The sequence below is a fragment of the Dermacentor albipictus genome, chromosome 1 (assembly GCF_038994185.2).
Source record: "Dermacentor albipictus isolate Rhodes 1998 colony chromosome 1, USDA_Dalb.pri_finalv2, whole genome shotgun sequence".
Classification (NCBI taxonomy): Eukaryota; Metazoa; Arthropoda; class Arachnida; order Ixodida; family Ixodidae; genus Dermacentor; species Dermacentor albipictus.
This window is the reverse complement of record NC_091821.1, coordinates 240,306,763-240,331,884: the sequence shown is the minus strand read 5'-3', so window position 1 is coordinate 240,331,884 and position 25,122 is coordinate 240,306,763. Positions and strand designations below refer to the sequence as shown.

The window sequence follows — 25,122 nt, the reverse complement described above, 5'->3', positions numbered from 1 at the left end:
TTGTCCACATGTCGAAGCGTTGGTTTCAGGCTGCGAACTGTCTCCATATTTTAAGCTCTCTTTCCATAATTCTGTAATACATATACGAATTTTGAAGATATCTCATCCCTACCGATCAAAGTGACAGCTCTCCATGCATTTTATCACTCCTGTGTGCATTTCTACGTAGCATGGGTTAGTCATAATACTCGAGCAAGCGATCTCATTGGTGGCCTATTAGACGTCATTCAGAACATTAAAGCATGCAGTTCCTCTCTAATCATGTTTTCAATTGTATAGGTATACGTAATTTGTTTACCGGTCAAAATTAAGTAAACAAATGTAACAAACTTGAACGGTTTCTTGAAACTAATGCCGCATGTCCACCTGAGAACGCGGATTGTCTGCTGCAGCTGTCCGTACTGTTGTGCCACACAGCGCGCCTGTCGTTCAGGCAACGGGCGCTCTTCTCGCCCCCCTCGTTCTTCTGAAGGGGTTGTGCTGGGCTTCAAACATGCACTGACGACCTGCAATGTTCCAAGAAACTTTCCGTGAGTCGAAGTCAGGAGCCCAGGGGCACAGAGCACCACGACGAAGCTATTGACAGCCTTCAGAATTCCACAGAACGGCTGATCCCTTGCAGTGGAGACCAGTGGTATGCAGCTTGGACTTCTACCGCGACGAAAGAGGAAAGCGACGTGGTTGACGTCAGCACCGGTCCTGCCTCATTCCTGCCGACGACGGGACACCTGCCCCATTGTTAGGAAAGAGTCGCCACCAGCCCGTGCGCGTCGGTTTGGTGCGCTCTTCGACACCGCTACTTGTATGCTATTACCTGCTATATATGTATATATTTTATTGTATTGTGCATATTGTACATATAGTATACGTATACATATACATATTGTACATATTGCTATTTTATTTATTTATTTATTTTACAATACTGCCGCTCTCAGCCGAGAGCCTAGCAGACGGGCATGAACACTTTCTTTTCCCGACATAAATACATGTGCGAGTTACACAAAGAATGAAAAAGCAACAATATTCAACAAATTACAAAGGATAAGGTAGATAAGCTATACAACAGAACACTAAACAAAGCAGAACAAAATGAACAACAACCGGGGCATATCATAGTCGAAGCAAAAAACGTGAAGTATTGGAAACAAAGAAGTGTATACATTTTTTTTTTCTAAGCACTGTTAGTTTAGCATAAAGAGAACAGGGAACAAACATGAGAAATCATTAATAATCTCTTGTGATGAGCTCCAGTTGTGAAACGAACAGGGATAAAGAATTTGTCGCTGTTAATGATGAGTTAAGTTCATTCCATTCTCTGATTACTCGAGGAAAGAATGAGTACCTGAATGCGTCATTAGAAAAGGAATATTCAGTTAGCGTATGTTCGTGTTGATGCCGTGTTATTCTAGATTGCGAATATGAAATGTACCGGGTGATATCAATTTTATACTGATGGTGCAGCATTTGAAACAGAAATTTTAATCGACCTTGTTTCGCTCTCGTCGATAATGTGTTGAGGCCTGAGGAAGCTAAGAGACGTGAAGGAGAGTCAGTAGAACGATATTTACTATGAATGAACCTTGCGGCTTTTCTTTGTACAGCTTCAAGTTTAGCTATGTTAGTTGCTGTGTAAGGAAACCAAACTGTGTTAGCGTATTCTAAAATAGGTCTCACAAATGTTTTGTAGGCCAGAAGCTTAATGTTCGTTGGAGCGATCTTTAGGCGTCTTTTTAGATAAAATAGCTTTCGTAGTGCAGTAGTTGTAATATTAGTTATGTGTGTTTCCCAATTGAGGTTTGATGTCAGCGTTATTCCTAAATATTTCTGTTGCTCAACCATGGAAAGAGGCGTGCCATTAACGATATAGGTGAAATGAGAGGGTTGCTATTTCTTGTTATTGTCATTGCCACTGATTTATTGACGTTAATAGACATTTGCCACTGGGAACACCACTCGGCTAGCGTGTTAAGGGAATCAGAAAGATCGAGATGGTCGTTATGGCTGTTAATTTCCTTATATATCACGCAGTCATCCGCGAAGAGTTTGAATTTGCACCCTATATTATCGGTTATATCGTTAATAAAGATTAGAAATAACAGCGGCCCGAGTACCGAGCCTTGTGGTACTCCAGATGTGACAGGAACGACATCAGATGGCATGTGGTCAAACATAACAAATTGTGAGCGGTGTGTTAGAAAAGCTGTTATCCAAGCAGAAACTTCTCCTTTCCCGATGGCATGCTCCACTTTTGCAATTGATTTAGTGTGACTCACGCAATCAAAAGCTTTAGATAAGTCAAGTAAAATCATGTCAATTTGAGAACGATTATTAATACTAAGAGCGAGGTCATGAACTACCTCTGTTAGTTGAGTGATGGTTGATAAGCCAGATCGAAAACCATGCTGGTGAGGCGATAGGATGTTTTCACGTTCTAGAAATACTGTCATGTGTTTTAGAATGATGTGTTCTAGTATTTTGCATGAAGTGCTGGTGAGAGATATGGGTCTGAAATTGGCAACATTATTTTTGTCTTTTTTCTTGTGGATTGGTATTATTTTAGCCTTTTTCCAGTCATGTGGTAGATTAGAAGTTGCTAGTGATTTACGAAAAATGTGTCCCAGATATCTAATGCACCACTCAGCATATTTTTTTAGGAATTCGTTTGGAATTTCGTCAGGCCCCGTTGATTTCTTAGGGTCAATGTTGAGGAGAAGATTGTGGATGCCGGCATCCGTTATTATTAACCGATCAAGCACTGACGTACAGGATGGTGGAAGAAGGGGGAGTGTACCATTGTCTTCCGTGAAGACTGATTTGAAGAAATTGTTATATTTGTTTGCCGTGGCACTTTTTTCTTCTTCAGTTAGTTTGGTTGTTGTCTGCTCTGTACTGCGCAGATGTTTCCAGAATCTTTGTGGGTTATCTTTTAGGAAGTTAGCAAGAGTGACACTGTAGTAATGTTGTTTCGAATCTTTTAGTTTCTGCTTGAAATGCATAACTGCAGATTTTAACTTCAAGGTTGTAGATGGTTTTGGGTTATTCTTGTTATAATAATAATAATTGGGGTTTTACGTGCCAAAACCACTTTCTGATTATGAGGCACGCCGTAGTGGAGGACTCCGGAAATTTTGACCACCTGGGGTTCTTTAACGTGCACCTAAATCTAAGCACACGGGTGTTTTCGCATTTCGCCCCCATCGAAATGCGGCCGCCGTGGCCGGGATTCGATCCCGCGACCTCGTGCTCAGCAGCCCAGCACCATAGCCACTGAGCAACCACGGCGGGTCGGTTATTCTTGTTAGCCTTACGAAGCCGATTTGCGCGCCGCTTAGCATGGATTATTTCGCGTGTGATCCATGGATTCTTAAGGTGCTGTTTTTTCTTTTGCATTGGAATATAATTAGTTATACAGTGCAGGACGATGGTTTTAAAATGTAGCCACAATGCATCTACATCAGTAGATTCCTGAGATGCTTTTTCCGAAAAGGAATCGAATTCATGCGACAGATAAGTTAGTATGCTTGCGTCATCTGCTTTATGAAAGTTAAAAAAGCTTTTTACTGTTGACTGGGTAGTAATACAATGATCAAGCTGGAATGTACACATAGGTATACTATGATCAGATATTCCTTCAATAATGTCTATTTGTGCTTGACTTGTAGCAAAATGGTTGCTAAGAAATATGAGGTCGAGGATATTTTTCGTTGAGCCTTGAACGCGGGTAGGACGAGTGACAAGTTGTTGTAGGTTAAAATTTAGCATTAAGTCTATTAGCACTTCGGAGGCTTCTGGCGTACGATGCATTATGGACCAGTCTATGTCAGCTAGGTTAAAGTCGCCCGCAAGAATAATCCTGGATTGATGGACGTGACGCTGCATATATTTTTGAATTGCTGAAAGGCATGCACTGCCAGAGGAAGGGCTCCGATAAACGCAACCGGTTACGATTGACGTCCCGTCGCACAAAAGTTTGCAGAAAATGGCTTCAGCGTTGTCCACCTCGGGAAGAAGGACAAAGCGAAGACAGTTTTTTATCAGTAAGGCCACTCCTCCACCTCGTGAAGGTCGGTCTTTCCGGATGATTGTGTAGTTTGGCGGCGCAGTCTCGTGGTCGAATATGGGCTCCCTGCAATGGTCAGGCGGCGCGGCGATCGGCTCAGCCGTCAGCGCCACCGTGTCAGTTGCGCGAAACACTGAGGCGGCCGCTGCTGCGGAGGCATGCTTTTGCGGCGCTCGTTTGAAGCATTTCGAACGTTTTAAATTCCGGTTTTAAGGCAATGGAAAACGTAGAGGCCCATTTTTTACCACCGACGCTTGAGAAAGGACGTCAAATTTACGACTGCAACCACGTATACCGTGTCAAAGAAGTAAACAGCACGGACATTACAGTGAGGTGCTTAAATCAAATTGTGTTTTAGGTGCCAAATCCACGATCTGATTAGGAGGCACGCCATGGCGGGAGACTCCGGAATAATTTGGACCACCTGGGGTTTTTTAACGTGGACCTAAATCTAATTACACGGGTGTTTTGGTATTTCGACCCCATCGAAATTCGGCCGCCGTGGCCGGGATTTACTCCCGCGACCTCGCGCTCAGCAGCCCAACACCGTAGCCACTAAGCAACCGCCGCAGGTCGCGAAGTATTTAGCAGAACAAAGTAAGTATGCTTACGACGTCGATCTCAAAGTGCGTTAACAAATCATTATTTTATGCCACTTAAGTGAGCAGATACGGCCGTGGACGTCATTGAACTGTAATTTGTCGCTTCCTTACTTGGAGCGTGCCTTGCACCTCACATTGCAGAGGTTCTGGCGAATTGGCCGGTAAGTGCTTTTTTCTCCGTTGACAAAGTGCCTCGAGCATATTCTGGTGTTGTCGTTCGGGCTCGAATGTGAGAGACAGGCATTACCGCTGAAGCATCATAGATAGCAATCAGCTGAGATTAAACAACGTGAAGACTTAACAAATATGCGCTTGTGTGTGCGAGGGAAATGCTAATTTTCGAATATTCGACGTGTGCTGCAGTGTACTCCAACCTTAGTTCAGTTGTTCTAAGCGCGAGTAAACATCGGCACGAATGAGCTCGGTTCCAGCATTTGCGTCTTGATCTTGGCGCAGGAAGAAGCACAGCGCATACAAAGCTCCAGCACGGAGCGCTTACGAAGCTAGATTTGACACCTAACAACCACTGCGCGTTTGTTTTGGAGCAAGACGAGCTAAACAACTATCAAAACTGACTTACAACAGCCGGAATCAATTCACGCGTTTTTATGCAGCTGACGCTTTATTGCGTGTTTTTATAGATGCCGCTGCTGGCTCTTTTTCATTTCTTTTTCTTGTTGCACTTACGTCTTCGTTCTTTTAACAGAAAGTCGCAAGACCGACACGAACTGCGACGATCCACTTCAGCCGCCGGGTTGCTTCCCCTGGTTTTGAAGGGAAGCGGTACAATTTGATGCCGACATCCCCTTCGCGGTTGTGACAGTCCTTAACGCAGCAGTATCTGCGCTTGTTCTTTTTGTTCATGCTTCCCCCGAAGGAGCTGCGAAGAGGCCGCGGGGAATCCATTGGAAAATTGGAAAAGCAGGCTTGCAGGCGGGCCTGAGCGCACCACGGGCAATGGTGAAATGACGGTGAGGGCCTACCCGCGGGTGCTCACCGCCGCTGCCAGGTGGCGCGACATGTACAAGCAAACTGCATTGCAGGGAGCCTATAGCGGGTGATAGCCATGTTTCCGTGATGGCCACAATATCGGGCTCGTAATCGACTAGAAGGCTTTCCAAGGCTTCTGTTTTATCTAGGACACTGCGGGCGTTTACATTTATCAATGTTAATCTTTTGATTGTGCGGCTTGTGCCGCTTGTGCGGCTCTGCGGGTTATTCGGCGGTTTGTTTCTGCGTCGTTTTTTTGCATCAGTACTTTGTCCTTCTTCTCTTCGTCCCAAATATATGCGCGTTTGTTAATGTAAAGTTTGTCAAAAGAAAGTGATACTTTTTCCTTTCTTTCACGGTTTGGTATAGCACTATCCCAAAGTTTCTTCCGTATGTCTCTTATTCTTTTAGAGAAGTCTTCACCAATTGAGTAGTCAGTTGTTTTTAGTTTGAAACCTCGGCTTAAGATTGCCACTTTTTGTCTGTAGTCAAGTAACTTAATTATTACCGGTCGAGTTTTATCTGTGGCTCGTTTCCCCAACCTATGTATACGCTCGATGGCAACTTTTTCTAGTCCCAGGGTGTCTTCGATAATGTCTTTGTTTACAGTTTGCTCTAACGACTCGCTAGTTTCATCGTTTTTTTCCTTTAGGCCATAAATAATTAGGTTAGATCGCCTACTGCGGTTTTCAAGGTCGTCAATTTTATGTTGAAGAATGTCTATTACTTCGCTCATACAGGCGATTTCTTGTTGACAGGATTCGACTCTATTTTCAAGGACTGCAAGGAGGTCAAGCTTGTTTTCTATATCTACTAAACGTTTTTCTTTAATATCTTTGATGTCAGCTGCAATATCCTTCAGCTGTTTTGAAATTTGGGTTAGATCGGGGCCAGGGTTAGTTTCAATATCACCACCTAATAGCAGCAATTTTGTCAAGGCCAAGGCGACATCAAAAACCAGGATACAAAGCGGTGGGCACGGCAGCACTAGCAATAAAGGGTCGCTTGAGCGGATGCAATATCCAAAATCCTTTCTCACCTGTACAATGAATGCAAACGGGTTAGCGTGCCGCATACTGGCAGTGCCACCGTGCCCAGTGGCCGAGTCGATCCCAGGCAGGCTATTTAAGGCAGCGGAGAGCAGTGGCGCTGAACGCAGATCATGGGCCAATATCTCCAAGCATGCTATCTTCCGGTGTTGATGGTGCAATTCCCACGATGAGTATGGCGGTGGATCCAGCACGTGGCATCGGGTAGCGTAGAGCTCCTGCGCCACCCTGGTAGCCCCGGCTTGCGCAGTGCCGCCATCCCCGGCATGAAGCAGCAGGCCGAAGGACAGCTGTACAATGAATGCAAACGGGTTAGCGTGCCGCATACTGGCAGTGCCACCGTGCCCAGCCTGATATATGTACAGCTTTTCGTCTCCTCTGCGCCTGCTCCAAGAGTACGTCCCTCGTCTTCGACGCCGAGTCGCAATAGTACACGGGCATTTGTATGCGAGAGAGACTAATGGAGCGAAATAAAAATTTCTTCCAAAGATATGTGCTCCATGATGGATGTGTGAGGATGCATGTAGGCAGGGGAGGCATGAGAAATAATGCGACAATGGTTAATAATTGTGCATTGCTGAAAGAGCCCGGTGGGAGGCCACCACTATTATCTCACACGAACCTGTGATCCTGACCTCGAGAATAGAAATAAATGCCGCGATGTGTTCTACTCGCTTGAGAATGAATCGTGTCAACGGTATACTCTTATATCCCCATGCGTATTCTCAGAAACCAGGGTTCTCATTTTTGCGCTTCTGGTGTGTGCAATGAGTGAAATAAAAAGAATTATGCAGTTTTACGTGCCATAACCATGATTTGATGCGCCGCACAAACCGAGGCTACCTTGGCTGGTCCTGAACCCTGCGGCCTCCGTGCAACAAATCAAGTCACCAGAACTAGCGAACTCCTCCACCCAAGATTCTCGGTTTCGTGTACCGCAGTGGCTACATGTTGGGGAGGTTCCAGAACACTTGATGTTGATCGCATTGATCTTGCAGCTGATCTTGTACCCTCGCTGTCAGCGTGGCCAAACCTCTCGCGCACGAGTGGCACGCGGTGCTCGTCGCTTCCTGAAGGCAGAAAGCGGTTGACAATTCCCAGTCAAAATTTGTTTCAGAAAAGCCTGCGTGGAGAAAGAGAGTGCTATTCTTTCTTTTTCGCTTTTTTTTTTCAACAAAGCGGCATCAAGATGCGCAAACGTAATAGAGAATATAATAATAACATGATATTATTCTTAGTACTAGCACAAGTTGGCATTGCGTTATCCGTATCGATAACGGCTCGGCTTCACTTCAAAATACAGAGAAAAAAAAATGATGTCATTGTGGCAGAATATTGTCGCCTCATTTTCTGCATTACGTATATATGTCGCAATTCTTAATGGCTGGAGCTGCTAGCCTCTTGGCCTGTGATACATGAGAGGGATGAATATTGCTCAACGAATGCAAGCACGTAACGTGAGAAAGAAGTCTTCATCGTGGATCTGCGGTGTCTTTTGGGGGTGGACTATATACCCCTTTCACCGTTGATCACTGGAGAAAAAAATATTACATGGCTCGTGGATTTTCCCAATACGTGCCCATGTTTGTGATGTTTAGCAATGGTGCCTTCAATTCTAGCTGGCACCTTATTCGAAATGACTGGCGTGGCGATGACTACTGCGGGCACATACTTTTATTACGTCGTCTGCTATACGAAGTATAGGGCTCCTTAAAGTTTGTATGGCGCATTTGTTCCAGAGGCTGACTGCACAAAGTTTTTTGCCTATTGACTGTCACCTGAAAAACGTCCCGCGGGTCACCGTATGTTGTTGTATGGTCAGTTTCAAACAGGAGCTACCCGCCTCCCTGGCTCAGGTGAGATGGGCCGCTGGATCATGGCAGGAAGACAGTCACCCAGAGAGGAAAATTGAAGAATGGTATATCGGTGAACGTGGCATGGTTGAATGTTCTTCAGTTGGAAACGTTTTCAAGTATTACTCCTGGAGGGGTTAGTGAAAGAAACTTGGAAGGGTGAAGCGGTATGAACCTTCTGATAGAAGATGAAGCAGTGCAAGAGCCTGGGGAAGGGAGAAAAGATGATAATGTTGGCAGAAAGAAGCGACACTCAAAATATTGTAATGCTTAAGTTGCCTAATGTTTTGTTTTTTGATACTCTGCATTTTAGCCTTCTTTGTCTTTTGTTGGGTGCACCTTTCAATACCACAAGCGTGGTCGATCCCCCTCGTGTACGAGCAACAATAAGACGGATGCCAGGTTCACAACAAATCTTTGTATTGCGTCCTTTTAGATAGTAACCTACAGTTATGTCACCACAGACACATTTACGCCAGCAGATCAGTGGTGTCCAGAGCGGCAGAGGGTTAGAGGGAGGGACGAGTTTTATGAACTTTCCAGGCGTAGAATTAACTCGGCTAACACTGCACAGGAGTAATGGTAATTAATACAAGAGACCTTACTCCTGCAATGGCATTAAGCAGCAAATTAACCGTGATCAATCGGACAGTATACAATAAGTTTCTGCGTTTATTGGACAAGCACAGTGTGACGAGATGTCACTATCACAAGCGCTGCTCATTGCGGCCACGTATACGTAGACGCTCGCAGGTCTCCCTTATGCTATAAGCGATCAACACTTGTAAAACAAATAAAGTTGCTGGCGCCAACGTTTCGACAAAGGAACTTGTCCTCGTCAAACGAAAACGAAGTCCCGTTGTCGAATACATTAACTTCCGCAACATTCCTTGTTCGAGCATTGTTAATCTCTTCAAGCCTCCATCTTCCTATGAACATCTATCTTGTTTATTCATCCTACAAGAGCATCAGTAATGTACAAGGAACAGGGAACATCATGTAAACACTCTTTCAAATCATTAGGCGAGAGGACGCTTAAACGTGGTTTTATTAAGTATATTCGGTACCGTTAATCAATTGCAGTTTTTTATACACTTGCTGGCGAAACCGACAAGACTGACGAAGGTCGTAACCAAATGGCACAAGAACTGAACACATTTCCAAAAACATTTTTGGCACCGTAACGTTTACTAGCTGGAGAACTGCATCGCAACTGGAACATTTGCTTGCACAGTCAGTGAAAATGAAGGGTGACTGCAGGCACTTCTTTCCACTTTCGCTCGTCTGTATCAGAGCTGCTTTGGATCTCATAAGGTCGACGTGGATGTAGGCAAACACTTGGCAGGACACACGACACTTGTTGGACCAGAGATGTTGGACTCCTTGGGGGAGTTTCTGAAAAGAGACAATATTTATTCATTGCTAGCGCCATTACTATATATAATGCTAATGCCAGGGCGGTGAACAGAAATAGAGCTCCAGTGGTGGAGCTCGCCCCCAATACTATACACATTTGTTCTAGACAAATCATTTCTGCAGCATCCCGCAACTAGGTGAAGCAAGTATCATGAATGGGCATATGAATGGGGAATAGGTCCCGCATCAGGACGAATTTTTCCTCGAGCGCGAAGCGTTCTTTCTGAGAAACATGTATCAGTTTCGTTTGTAGCTTCGTGCTACATTCGAGTGAATGACAATTTTTTTCCATTCACGATACTTGCTCCACCTTGCGGGGTTCCGCAGAACTGATTTGCCATATTCTCTGTCCTTGTGCTTCGAGTTGTCAAGTAATTCGCCCTCGCACTGCGATCTGCTAGCCTCCTAGTCAGCTCAGATGGTAGAGTGACCGGCCCGGAAAGGTGTTGGTACCGGGTTCGTATCCTGGACCAGGACGAATTTTCCCTCAGCTGCGAAGCGTTCTTTATGAGACACCCGTATGGGTTTCCTTTGTAGCTTCGTGCTGCATTCGGATGGATGGCAACCTTTCCCTTTCATGAAATTTGTTATATCATTGGTTGCACCACATTAGATATATTTATTATTGTTTTGTTTTCCTAATTTGTGAATGTATCACCGCTTATTGCCATAGTAGACAATGCTAATGATGTGTTCTCTCATTGGCTGCTTGGTTCATCACCAGGCCGGACAGCATGAAACGTGAAAAATAACCTCAGTCGTTCTTGGGGGCGCACTTGTCAATCTTGAGAAGTCAGTGCCGCACAATTTGGCGCCATCTACATCAAAAAACGCCGAACACGGAGAAAAAGCTGTTGGTTTATTCATTCAGTCGTGTAGAAAACGTTTATCGCGCAATGCTACTTGTGTTAATGTCCTGAAGCAAATCACGGGGGCCTTGAGAAACGTCATATAGGGGTGGTGGTGTGACCCAGATTAATTTCTACCTCCTGGGTTTCATTAACGTACTCCCAATGCACATAATGTCGGTGTTCTTGCATTCTTCCCCCATCAAAATGCGGCTGCCGCAGCGGAGATTATTAATACCTGCATGCTCTGCCGCAGAATTCCAATGCCACAGAGTCACCGAGGCGGGTTGTTCAGTTGCAAAACGCTGAAAACACAACTTTGACGCTGTAACGGGAGGCGGTGTTATTCGAGTTGACCGCCATACTGCGAACATATGGCACGGAAGCTAATTATCCTTTTCGCACCTCTTGCTTGTCTTATATTCGACTTACCCAACGTGCCACTTTTTTCGTAACTACACTCTAAGAAAAATCCCGGGGAAAACGGGAGTAACTGGGCCGTTAGTCCTCAAAAAGGGCGCTTTCGTCCCTCAAAGGACTAACTGCATGAATGTGCCTGCCGTGTGCAAATTTTTGAGAGTAATATCATAAGAAGCCAGCAAACACTGCTACCAAGGGCAACATAGGCGAAATTACTTGTGCTTAATAAATGAAATAAGGAAACGATAAGTTAATGGAAATAAAAGTGGATGAAAAAACAACTTGCCGCAGGTGGGGACCGAACCCACAACCGTCGCATTTCGCGTGCGATGCTCTATCAATTGAGCTACAGCGGCGCCATTTCCCCATCCACTTTCTTGGGTATTTATTTTTTTACGACTACAACTAATCTTGGGAGTGTTAGCCAGTGCCACCACTCATAAACCTTGGCGCCGGATATGGATATGGATGTTCCATATCCGCCGCCAAAGTTTGTGAGTAGTAGTAGTAAAAACATAAATACCCGAGAAAGTAGATGGGGAAACTGCGCCGCTGTAGTTCAATTGATTAGAGCATCGCACGCGGAATGCGAAGACGTGGGATCGTTCCCCATCTGCGGCAAAGTTGTTTTTGATCCACTGTCATTGCCATTTATTTATCATTTCTTTAATTCAATTAGTAAGTACAAGTAATTTCCCCTATGCTGTCCTTGGCGCCTTTGTTTATTGGCTTCTCATATTACACAATGTAGGGAGACGGCCTATTGCCAGCCCCAGCTGCCTAATATTTTCTTCTCCACGTATTTCTTTTTTTGAAAAGGGAAGTGGATTCGTACGGCAATCGAATGATGCAATGACAACCTTTATTGTACTACTCAAAATAATTATATCAACCGTTTCTCCTATAACCAATGGTTTCAAACAGTTCTGAAACATGTTTTGTCTCGGTATAACCGCGAATATTGCGTGGGGTGAAGACGATGAAGATCGCGTGCGATCTCACCGCGAGGCGCTCGGCCACGCTGGAAGCGAGCGTATGACGTGGCTCGTTGGGACGCGTCGGGGCAGTCAATCAGAGAACGCATCACCTGCGCTGTGCACGACGGCGAAGCGGGCTACTGGACGACAACACTGCTGCTCCATACCTTCCCCGAAGAGATTGTTCGCAGCGGGAATCCTTCTGGACAAAGTGGACTACAGCCTGGCGAGGCGGATGGCAGAGCAGCAAGCCGACACAACGGGACGCCAAATTTGCCTGATGGAGCAGGGATTTACGGGCCGCGGTGACACGAGTTTCTGCAAGGCGGCCACCACGCTGCGGAACATCCAGGGCAGCATTGGGCTGTTCGGAACCTTGCACGACATCGTGGACGGGGAGCAGGGACACCACGACTATGCTGATGACATATTCCTGCAGCCGCAGCTGTCATCCCAGTCCTTGATCATCGCTGCTCGAGGAACCAGCGCAATGTGGACGCCTCGCACAGGAAACCTCTGCGGAGAAGGTGAGCAACCGTAATGAAAATTTCATTGCGACTGCACTTCTATGGACACTCCAGACGTATGTTTGTTGTCGGCGTCGCCGTCACCGAGATGTTCCATTTAACTTCCAATGGCGATTACCGTCGCCGCGCGCTGTATGCTGTATGTGCGAGTGAAAACGCGTGAGGGGAGACGGCGACCGCCGCTCAATCTGGCGCGCGCAAGGGCGTAAAGCTGAGACGAAACGCGCGGTCTTCCGTTGTTGAAATCGATCTGCAGACGGCTTGTGCTTGCTGTGTTCTCGCAGCTACTTGCGTTGAAGCGACACAGCGCGAAGGTCACTTCGCTCGCTGCTGCTGCCGTGCTTCCTCACGCAAGCGTTTTTACAGCGACTGTCCGCGGTCATCGAGTGGGATGTGTCCATGTTTGCCTATGCGCGCTGACACCATGCTTGTTAATTTAGTTAATAAGCAATTTTTTTTCGAGTTTATACAGCCGATAAAACTACTATCCATACTTCGTATAGCTGTCCACTAATTTGCTATCGCAATCGATGCTTCGCCTTTCGGACGAAACGGCGACATTTTTTGAAGATCACCTACGCTAAATGGGCGCCACACGGTCAACTAATGAGAACACTTGAGTGACTGAGGCTATAGAGAAAGCAACTGTTAGCTACTCTCCAACGCGAGGGACAAATGTAGGAATAACATTTAGTTAGTCTTGCTTGTACATACTGCCGCTTTCGCCCACCCGGGCGCAGCTTCGCATCCTTCTCGTGAACAGTATACTAAGTATTCTATTCACCACCTTACTTAAGCATAGTTGCGGTGGCGCTTGTAATAATTAATATAACTATGCAGAAACTCCTGGAACGAGTCCGACATCCCCGCTCCAACAGGCGTCCTTCTTGCTGCTGTGTCCAACCATCGAAACCATGCCAACGACATCATCGAGTGCCGTGAAGCAGACCGTCGAAACAACGAAGTGTCTGCAATTATTTTAATTTCACTGGCAGTGCTGGCACATGCTACAAGACATGGAACACAGTGCCCCAGCCAGTCAGAGCAATGGTGGAACAAAGGATAATTGAGAAATATGTTTATTTTTCTGCCATTCGCTTGTGCTAGCAATGAACCGATGGTTCGAAAAATGTTTGCTGTTTTAATTACCCATTTATGCAGCAAATGAATAATTCTGTAATGAAAACGATGTCGTACCACTAATTGGTATATTTAATAAAACCAGATTTAGGCGTCCTTGCTGTCTTATTATTCAAAATAGTTTTTGCATGTGTCACTGTACATTAATGACAAACTCACACTGTAGCAGGCACTAGGCGTGCGAGGACAGCGCACGTGAAGCCACCAGCCATCTCGACTCGCCAACATTTCACACGCCGGAGAGAGAGAGAGAGAGAGAAGTTTAATGATACGAAATGCTGAGAGGTCGGCCTGAGGTATATTCCTCTAGCCAGCTACTCGGCATTGGGGGAAGGGGTTACTTCCAAGGTATGGTTCCAGCGGTGAACACGCTCAAACGCTCGGGCAGCCATGCGCTGACACGGCCGGGCTATCGAAGGAGACTTAGGCGATTAATATCTCAAAACTGGTGTCATCCTGAGAATTCGTCCCAATTGGATGTACCTTGCAAACTCCCAGGCCCATGAGAGCGATCTTGTGCGCGACGGCGACGCGCGACGGTTTCGAACGACGAAACGTCCCGTCGCTTGAATAGATCGCTCGGTCTTGTCGCTCGATCGCTCGGTTGTGGAAGTCTAGAATTCGTTGCTCGTCAGCCGGAAGTGCTATGAGCGACTGGCCAATAGCGCGAAGCCGGTATTGGATGTATTTTACTGAAATACTAAGGGCACGTTCGATTCGCCTGCACCACCTGAACCAGCTCACGAGGGGCTGCACCCTGCCATTCGTTTCAGCGGTGCAGCAATGGCGCCCGCTGAGCCACGACGTTCGTTTCGACAGGTCCAGGAAAGGTGCGCAGGGCAGGTTCATGATTTTGCTGCCCCCACTCCGCTGTCGGTGCCGACTTGGTGCAGGCGTACAGGTGCGAAGCAGTGGCGCAGCAGACGCCGCAGCACACGGGCGCGAGCATCGTTAAAACACCGCTTACGCAGGTCTGATGTGTCTACGCAAGTCATCATCTATTGTCCCTTAAAAACCCCTGTCGGGGTATTACATAAGGGGGGAGCGTATACAAGGTAGAAAAGAACAAAGGTCAAAAACATAACAATCAACACAGGGACATAAAGAGAAGCAAGGAACGCAATAGTTAACACGGTGCTTGCCAATATTGCCTTGAAGCCACAAGCGCCACACATGTCGTCGAAAGGTTAGGGCAGCAGGGCGAGTACACAATGGTTACAGGGAAGAAAAAAAAAAACTCAATACAGGAAAAGGGATAAAATTTCATGAACACAAATCGGAGCAAAAAGAAACATGTCAACCCAGATGATTTAACAACATCGCCTTAAACCTTGTCGCGTCGTGCTCATTAGTTATTGTGTGGTGTGTATTTACGCCCCAGAAGCCGATCATACCTGCAGTTCAAGACCTCTCAAACTTACACACTCCGTATACACATTAGTCTGACATAGTATAACGCCTGCACCGTGTCTGCACCTTTGCATTAGTTTCGAGTGTCTCGATGGGTCTGCACCTCAGGAATGAAGCTGCGCAATTTCTGAACTGCTCGTGAACCTCTGTGAACTGGTTTACAGTGGTGCAGGCGAATCGAACAGATCGATTTTGAGCATAAACAGCGCTAAACAACAGGACGAAGTGAGGGACACAGACCACAGCGCTAACAACGAAGTGCCTTTATTCTTTCAGTCAGCATATATATATACTCCTCTACCGCTATCTCAAAGCACAAAAGCAACAGAAAACAGAAAGAAAGAAACAGAAAGCGCGCAAGGGCAATAAATTGCAATCAATGAGATAGGAAGGCTATCTCCTTCGGAAGGACGCAGGGGCAATAAATTGCAATCAATGAGATAGGAAGGCTATCTCCTTCGGAAAGACCGATTTTGTCGCACGGAACGAGCAAACGACTGGATTTTTATACGTGCAAGGATAAGAACCTACTGAAAGACCTTCAGAAATATTTCATGCTCTTTTTACAGTAAAACACATCAGCTTAAACTAATGAAGCACGCGTAACGCTATTTTCGACGCGTATTTGCTGCCCTCATACCGGCAACACCGGGATGACGTCGCTCAAAGTCGTCACTCGCATGGGGTACGACGTGTTGGCGACAAGCGAACACGAGAGCCATCTTTATCGCATGGCTTGTCGCTGCCGCGCGCAAGATCGCTTGAATGTGGTTTATACTTTATAGATTGTAATATGGGCTGTAAAGTAATTAGTTTAAATATAATTAGTGAACTAGCGTTATATTATTCGCTTATGCATCTCGATTTCTCGCCCAGATAATGCTCGCCTGTCTGGGCAATCAATAGCACAAAAGATTATCATTGCGCCATTTGCCACAGATTATTTTTTTTTAATTACTGAAAGACTTCGCAGAAAAACCCGGTATATGCCGTACGATATTATTTATGTGTCTATTATATCGCAGCGAACAGGGTACATATGTGCTGTGCGCGTATGTGCCTTTTGTTTTGTGCTGTGCGGACTATTGGGAAAATCAGCAAGTGCGCTATACACACTCGCTTAATATAGAAAGTTTCTTTTTTTTTCTTTTTGTTCCTGAGGGAAGCATGTCCGAATGGAGATGCTACCGCTATTGGAAGCTGTAAAGAAATATGCTACAATTTTTAAGCGTGAAAGGAATAAGCGTTGTACATGGCGCCATTCATTCACATAGGACCTGCGCCGAAAACGCGAAAGCCATTCGCATCGTCCGATTTTGTCACACAACGAGCTGGAATAGCGAAGGAGGACACGTAGCGCCATCTAGAACGTTGACGCCAAGTTGCGTTTCGTTCTCGCTGAAGGTCGCATATCGCGGGACACTTTGAAACGGTTCTCCAGCGCCTATCCCAGACGCCAGCCGCATCATTACTTCCACACCAACTGACTCCCTGTTTTGCCGTTCTCTTTTCGTCATATTGATGGGCGGGTCCCGATGAATTACATGCCACGTATCACACCATCTTCAAAATTACATGCCTGGGTTTTAAGTGGCAAAACCAGGATACGACTATGAAGCACGCCGAAGTGGTGGACTCCGGATTAATTTCAACCACCTGGGGTACTTTAACACGCACCCAATGCACGGTACACGGGCGTTTTTAAATTTCGTCGAAATGCTGCCGCCGCCGCGGTCGGGATTCGATCCCGCGCCCTCAGACTTAGCAGCGCAACGCCAAAGCTACTATACGTCACAACGACGGGTCAGTGTGAGCGTTCTTATTTCTTCTGCTGATCAGTTTGTCAATTAGCTATGCGCTATACCTTCTAACAAAAAGAAAGAGGAGTGAGACCTGCCACGTGGGGCTTATTTGTTCAATGAGGCGCTTGTGGGCATCCTGAACCAAAAAACCAGAAGAAACGTCCGCGGACTGAGCTCCAGGAAAGTGTGCAAGGGACCATAGCGGCAGCACGCCCTAGATGTCTCTATTCGCGCCCAGTGGCGTAGTCAGAAATGTTTTTCGGGGGCACCCACTTTACCGAGGAAGGGGAGGGGAAGGAAGGGGGGAGAGGCGCTGGGAAGGCTGTGTATACTCACAGAAATTTCGGGAGGGGCGCATGCCCTGTGTGCCACCTCCCGGCTACGCCACTGGTCGTGAACGCCAGTCTAGATGGCTGACAGCACATGCAGCCAAAGGATAGCCACTTCATAAATATTAGGAGGCTTGCGAGCTTTGAACCGCAATCTTACGCAGGTGGGTCGAGAGTCCATGCATTCCAAAGAGAGTCTCGGGCGACGATTGCGCAGTAATTTTGAATTCCAAAGCATAGCTTTCACTTTCAGCGTCTGGCTTTCAAGATGAAGTCACAGGTCGAGTTCGCCAGGCTTATGTTACCTAGGAGGCGTTGGGTAGAGAGAGTCGATTTTTGTTTTCGTTCTTATTTATTTTTTTCTTTAAGCGAGGTAGGACATTAGGCAGTATGATAGCAAGAGCTAGGTGGCACAACCCACCAACGCGTTCCAAACGGGACGCTCATAACATCCATCCATCCATCCATCCATCCATCCATCCATCCATCCATCCATCCATCCATCCATCCATCCATCCATCCATCCATCCATCCATCCATCCACCCCTCCGTCCGTCCGTCCGTCCGTCCGTCCGTCCGTCCATCCATCCATCCATCCATCCATCCATCCATCCATCCATCCATCCATCCATCCATCCATCCATCCATCCATCCGTAGACGTGCTATAAGACAGCTATAAAACATGCTATAAGTAGCACTTATAGCACGTCATTTGTCGTCCCTTGCCTTCTGATGGGAGCATTGCCTTTACCTCTTAATGTTTCTGCGCCTTTCGACATTCGCCAGTGTACTACAAATGAGGTCGTCAGGCCGTCACGTTCGCCGTCATACTGTCGCCGTCGCCGTCGCATCGCATGCTGCTGTCGTCGTAGCTTAAACGTTTATCGCATTCGTAATCTCAGGCACGTCGAATGCATTGGCAGGATGAATCCCTATGCCAACCAACGTGCTCGCTAGCACTTTGAGGAAATGTGTTACGCTGAACCATCTTCGGGATCGGCCCATATAATAATAATAATAACTTCTTTATTTCCATCAGCGATGGAGGAGACTGCGGGTAAAAGTCGCTTTAGAGGCAAGCGACTTGACTAGAGCCCGCAGCCTCCTTTACAAGGCAAACAGCGATTGTACAGGAGGTATATATATATATATATATATATATATATATATATATATATATATATATATATATATATATATATATATATATATATATATACATATATATACATATATATATATATATATATATATATATATATATATATATATATATATATATATATATATATATATATACACACATAGCAATTGACTACATGTGAAATATGCACAAAAAATAAACGCAAAAACACAAATTTTATGAAAAACGCTCTTCATTTATTTGATAAAGATTGAGTGACAAAATGTTCACGTAAAGCTCGTACATCAGTTATATAAATATCAAGACCTGATTTCAGAAACAAAGTTAAAAGTGTTAGTAACGTGTATGATATCATTTGTGTAGAATAATTGGCTCGCGGAGTGACTACCTTCCACTGTTCCGTACACTTTGTGATGTAAGAATGTGTGTTCCTGGTGAGGTTATATAACTCATGAAGAAACTTTATATTCTCTTTTACCTCCCGTTTGAAAGCTTGACTTAACTTGTAATTATAAAGGTTAAACACGGGTATTATATTTGCTTTCGGAAATAAGTCTGATGTGTGGGCATTGTAAGGCAAGTTAAATAGTACTCGCAAAAATATGTCCCGCTAATTTCCTTATTACCAGCTAGCGCTATGTCGGCGCGTTGTGACATTGTGCCACCTTTGGGAGTGATACAGGTCGTAACGGGCAGGTTGCAACATTTATTCGCCAAAGTACAGTACAGTCAGTCAGTCGTCAGGTCATCCCCGGTGCCATCATACTATCTTACAGCCAACCATCTGCAAAATGCTTCGCAATACATCCATTTCCCACGGTAGCTCGGATCCGCAAACTATTACAGTAAAATGTTTTTGATATATCTTCGCACTACAATTTCTCGCGAAACAAACCAGGGTACGGACGATTATGTCGCACATCGGCCGTTGTTTGAGCTGGTACAGTGATAAGCAAGCAGCGTAAACATGCAGGGTTGGAATTAGTTGCATTGCGATGTCTCGTCTTTTTATGTATACCTCCTCCAATTCCATACCACCTCGCTTCCAAGCATCACAGACACAACGCATCAGACACCGATCAGGATTTTAGACTTGTGAATTAGGGTGGAATAGCTCTGCCTATATTGTATGGAGTCGTTCGAAACCACGGAATAACTTCGCACATCGACCGCCATTGGCAGAACGAATCTAACTCTGCGTTAACGACCGTACTCGAGGGAAACTTAAAGTACGCGAAGCATTAGAGTGATCACAGTTATCCCGATATCACCCTCCTATATATTTCGAACCCACATGCTTCCGAGAACGACGTTCACCTGGGCTCCCGAGAAGGTTTTCTTTTTTTTTCATTAAGAATAGCAAATGCATGATGTCGAAGTGTGTTTTACCACTCCGTGATACAATTTCTTATGCCAGGGACAATATGCTACACCTAAATCGGCGGAGTGTTTTGAAGGCCGCTATGTAAGCGCCGTTGTAGCGACATATATGAGTAAATTTGTGTGCTGTCGAAGTGCCAGCGCGCCCAGAATCAATAAAACACAAAATAACGTTGACTGCATCTTTTTACGTTCTACATGAGGCCCCCATTATTAAGTAAAAGGCTTCAAAACTGCACCTCACGGTCATTATTGAGTTTTTTTTAAATATTCACAGATGGTCAAATAAGGTGAAGCTCATTTCGCTCACGGTGTGCAAACTGCTATATCTACTTGAAATACACTATCTGAAAACAAGGACGATCACGGTAAGTAAGTAGATGACTTGTTGGAGTATAAGCTAAGCGGTTACTGAGAACCGAACAAATGATGGCAATGGAATTTTTTTCTAGACAAATTTTTGAGGAATCGTGCTATCACTGTCAAAGTTTTCACGCCACATGCGCACATTGCCTATCTCGCTCTTACAGGAACCTTGATCAGGTGCACCCTTCAACATGCACGCAATTCCTATAATCGACGGCAGCTGCCATTCGATAGAAGCATCAGCGCGTCGCGGCACCTTTCGGCTATGTGGTAGAAGAAGAAGTATTTTAATGATTGGAAAATGTAGAGAGGTCGGCCGGATAATGGAGCATCTGGCCTGCTACTCTACGTAAGGGAGGGGGAAGAGGGGAAGAAAAGGGGTCGCAATGAGGGATGATAATGGGAGGAACGAGGTGAATGACACATTACACAACTGGTATCACAGGCGTGAGTCCAGACCCGTGTCACCTAGAAAACGTGAAAGTGCACGCATTGTCTCTGTTGTCTGCCAACTCTGTGGCCACGCGCCTAGCAAGAGGTCCTCCGGCAGTGGTCCAACTATGTGGTATGTGGCTATGGGTATGGCTATGTGGTAGATTTCCCAATAGCATTACGGAAAAGCTTCATGACCGGTAAAAAAGAAACAAAAAAATCATGAAGAGCCACACTGAGTTCGTATTATCTGCTTGATCGATCAGCCATTGAAATACATTGAGTGGCCTACAAAAGTTGGTTACTGTCAGAAAAAACGGAGGGCAATATTTGTGCTCTAACCACACTGTCAGCGCGTTACCTACAATGTCAGGAAATATGAAACATTTTTATCCATCTTTGAGCCGCTTTCCCACAGAAAGAGTGTTGAAAATTCACTACGCTGTGTCTTCGATTACTTTACCTTGAAATGTAACACTTGTTTGACATAAACTACTAAGTAGTCCTGAGCAGATGCCATTCGAATCTGATGACGTCGCGGGCAGGTAGCGCGGAAGTTAATAACGGTCGTTTGTTGTTACATCTTTTCTAGCTTACCAAGTCTGCACTCATGGTAAGACTTTCCTTTCTCGTATTAATAAACTTCATATCAGGGAGTTTTAGAAATAGCGTACCCAAGCGCCTTCGCGTATACCCAAAGCCTTACGCCCTGCTTTACGCCCTGCGTCTTCGAAGTCTTCGAAATATTTATCTATGTCTATGTGTCTGCATCTGTGAAGGAAGACTGGATGCGTCGTGATGGATAAACAAGACAAGGCCAATGTATACATCAGTCTTGACCAAACCAACGATTGCCCACTGCAATGCAACATCGCCCCTGCCCTTCCACTATAATGGTTTTTTAAAATTCGGGGCTTTTAGGCGCCAAAACCATGATATGATTATGAGGCACGACGTAGTAGGAGACTTCGGAAATTTTGACCACCTGGGGAACGCGCGTTTTTTGCATTCCTCCACCATCGAAACGTTATGGTGGTCATGCACGCCTACCACAGTGGTGATACCGCCAGCGTTTAGTAGCAGAGTAGTCACATCACAAACGGAACACCAAGACAGTGGTGAATGAGAACACGGATAAAAATATACGCAAAGTTATCCCTCCTAACACTTTATTTGGAGCTTTCTAGAATGAGACTATATGATGTAGCATGGATATTTGTTGCCCTGCAAAAGTTGGGGTATATAGCACGTTGTTATTAATAACGACCAGTGGCAATGGTCACATATGCACCGGTACATATGGGTCTGCGAAGTCGCTCTTCTTATCTATATCCGGAAGCTGTCATGTGCCCCACGTATCTAAACTGATCTCAAACAACCTTGTTGCATATTTGCTTGTTTGGTTTCATTGTTTCAGAACAAGGAGGAAGGTAACCCGCCGTGGTTGCTTAGTGGTTATGGAGTTGGGCTGTTAAGCACGAGGTCGCGGGATTGAATCCCGGCCACTGCGGACGCCACGGCGGACGCAGGGCGTCCTGTGAGTCCCTAGGAGCTCCAGGGCAGCCCGACAAGCCGAAAAGTCCGCCTCACTCATTAGCACGAAGCGTCGGCGGCCTCCTCCTTCCCCATCCCCTGCCACTGATGCATACGACCGTGGTGACCTGTTGACAAACATGACTGTCTTTGGTTGTAGGTAAATGCTAGAATTGCATCGGACTATCGCTTCTCTTTCCACAGCGCAGCCACGTCCTAGCGAAGCCGAATGATTCAGCGCGTGGAAAAAGGAAGCTTAGGAGAGGCCCCGGTCCCTCCTGCTGCGTCGGAGAAATTAGGTCCCTATTCATCAAAACACTTTCGCTAGAACTCTTTATACGGCCAACTGCGAGCCAATCCTGATGTTGGAAATATAAAACAGTGAAGTTGGCCAGCCATTGTCAAATTGTCTTTACGAATGAAAACCTTTGTGAAAGTGGACCATGTGGCGAAAGTTTTTCCCAGTAAGGCAGCATTGGTACTAGTTGTAGAAACAGTCACGTTGTCGTACTTGCAATTTTATGGTACAGCAGACAGTCATCGGCAAACATGCATATATTAGAGGAAACGTAAGTAGGTAAGTCATTTATATATATAAAGAAAACAACAAGGGGCCCAGCGCTGATCCCTGAGGCACCTGGATCTCGTACTCGTGTGGGGCGAGGGAACTGAGACTTCGCTAACAACTGTCGGCGCATTTGAGCCTACAAAGCCCAGTGCAAGTTGTAAGTGAATTAAAGGAGCAGCGTATCACACGAAAAATATTTGCGGAGTATGTGTTGTGTAGGAGTGAAAAAATTGTTGGCCTCCAGAAAATTAACCAGATCTGTGAAGATAATGTGCTCCATTATTTTGCAGGGTACGGATGTTAGGGACACTGGCCTGTAATTGTTAGGATTATGAGTTTCCCCGGGTATGTGGATCTGAATTACTTTGCTTGTCTTCCAGTCTGTGGAAATTGGGTGCAGAACTACTCGATTTCCAAAAACTACATTCAAGAATGATGGAACCATATTCAAACATTTTACGCAAGAATTTGGTATTTATTTGGTCAGCCACCATAAGAAGATTTTAGTTTTAAATTCTGGATTATTACCATTATTCTCGTCACGCGGATTACAGTAGGATCCATTAGATCATACTGAAAATGACATAGCACAGGAAGTTTACCACTAAAGTCTGACGACGTAAAAGAATTAACAAACGAACAGTTTAGCACGCTGGCGCAAACGTCGCTGTTCACAGCGTCCCCAGATATTGTTGATAACAATATTTTATTTTCACTATTTCCTCTAACAATATTCCAGAAACAATATGTTTGGATTTCAGTAAATTTGGAAGAGCTGTGTTGAAGACGTCGAAAAAAGAACATGCTGATTAATTAATTCTTAAACATTATTTTTTTGAAAATTCGCCAGTTTTTTTTCAACTGAGCAATAACGAAACTGCAGTAAGAAAGTGTATAGAAAAACAACAGAGAGCTTTGTTAATGGCAAGGAAAGTTAGGTTTCTTAAAAATCTCTGATAGGTTTGAGACGCGTGCGTGGCGTCGCCGTACGGAAAAACCTAAGCCGCGGCGAAATTAAGGTTGCTTGTCGGGCTCCGGATTCTAACCACCCCGCCAGCCGATTCAGCCTCGGTCGTTTCATCATACGCGACCTTTAAAGTGGGGTTTTATATGCATGAACAAGTATACGCAGCGCAAGGCGCGACCCAATCATAGGCGCCCCCTGGAGAAGGGAAAGGGTGAGATACCGCAGAGGAAGAAAACCCTGTCAGAAAGTCCTTAGAGTTCTTTATTGAGGACCAGCAAGAGGCAGAGTATGTCATGTTTCTCGGCACATGGAAAGTCCCCAGTCTACTGAGTCAAGTAAGTCTCAGCAGCAGTAATTAGCACACTTTTCTGTGCCTTCTAGCTCTTGTGCATTGCTCTTCGTGATGTATTTTAGCTCACAATGAAGGGTCTGGAGACCAGACTACTCCCATGATGGAATTCTAACAGCGCATCAAGAGAAAAAGCTGGAATCAGAAATAATTGAACATGCTGGTTTAGGTTATGAAAAGAAGGCTGAAGACACTGAGGCGCCACACCTAAAACGTCAATCAGATGCAGTAGTTCAGATAGCGGTTATCTGCCGAAGTCGGGGGAAGCAATTGTGTGTCCAGGATGAGTTGTAGCTTCTTTCACTTGCCGAGGTACATTTCACTGCATACATAGTTCACTATTCTGCGGTTATGTCATCACTAGTAAACATTTCATTACTCCAGAAAATTTTCTGAGTATCATATATTCATATATCACTCTTTGTAGGAATGAAGAGAGAAGAAAGTATGCAGTCTCGTGCTGTCCAGACCTACTGCTTTGAGATGCCACGAGCGTCGTCACCAGTGTGCCTTGAACCCACATCTGACTCTTGTGACATAGAATCTAGAAATGACACACAGGGTGGGAACGTTGATTCTTATTTTGCATTGTCTGACACTAGTGTTCTCAGGTATGTCAAAGAGTGTTTGCAGTACTACACTACAGTACTGACAGGGCCTATGTAAATTTCAGAGACTATGTTGACCAGACAGCACGGTCCCTAAGGAGCGAAAATGTATTGTATTTGAATCCTCACTGGACCAGCTGCTATTAACATGCCCAGTGTGTGGGCAAGTGTGCTCAGCTGTCGACAAAGGAATAAAAGGCACACTGTGGCGAACTGAAAGGGTGTGCAAGGAACCTGCATTCTATACTTAAACAAACAAGCTGACGATTCAGAGGAAACCAGCTGAAAATGTGTTACTTCCGACAGCATCCCTATACTTAGGGTGCAATGTTTCCTGATTTCTAAGAG

The 25,122-nt window shown here is 45.4% G+C and overlaps 2 long non-coding RNA genes across 2 annotated transcripts in view; both read left to right on the top strand.

Moving 5' to 3' along the window:
* The window catches only part of LOC135901577 (uncharacterized), a 44,749-nt gene that overhangs the window by 14,222 nt on the left and 5,405 nt on the right, over window positions 1-25,122 (top strand). The gene's annotated exons all lie outside the window — the stretch shown is intronic.
* Window positions 12,223-13,981, top strand: LOC139054306 (uncharacterized). The gene is made up of 2 exons (XR_011511115.1): window positions 12,223-12,745; window positions 13,586-13,981. It is a non-coding gene; the product is annotated as an uncharacterized lncRNA (long non-coding RNA).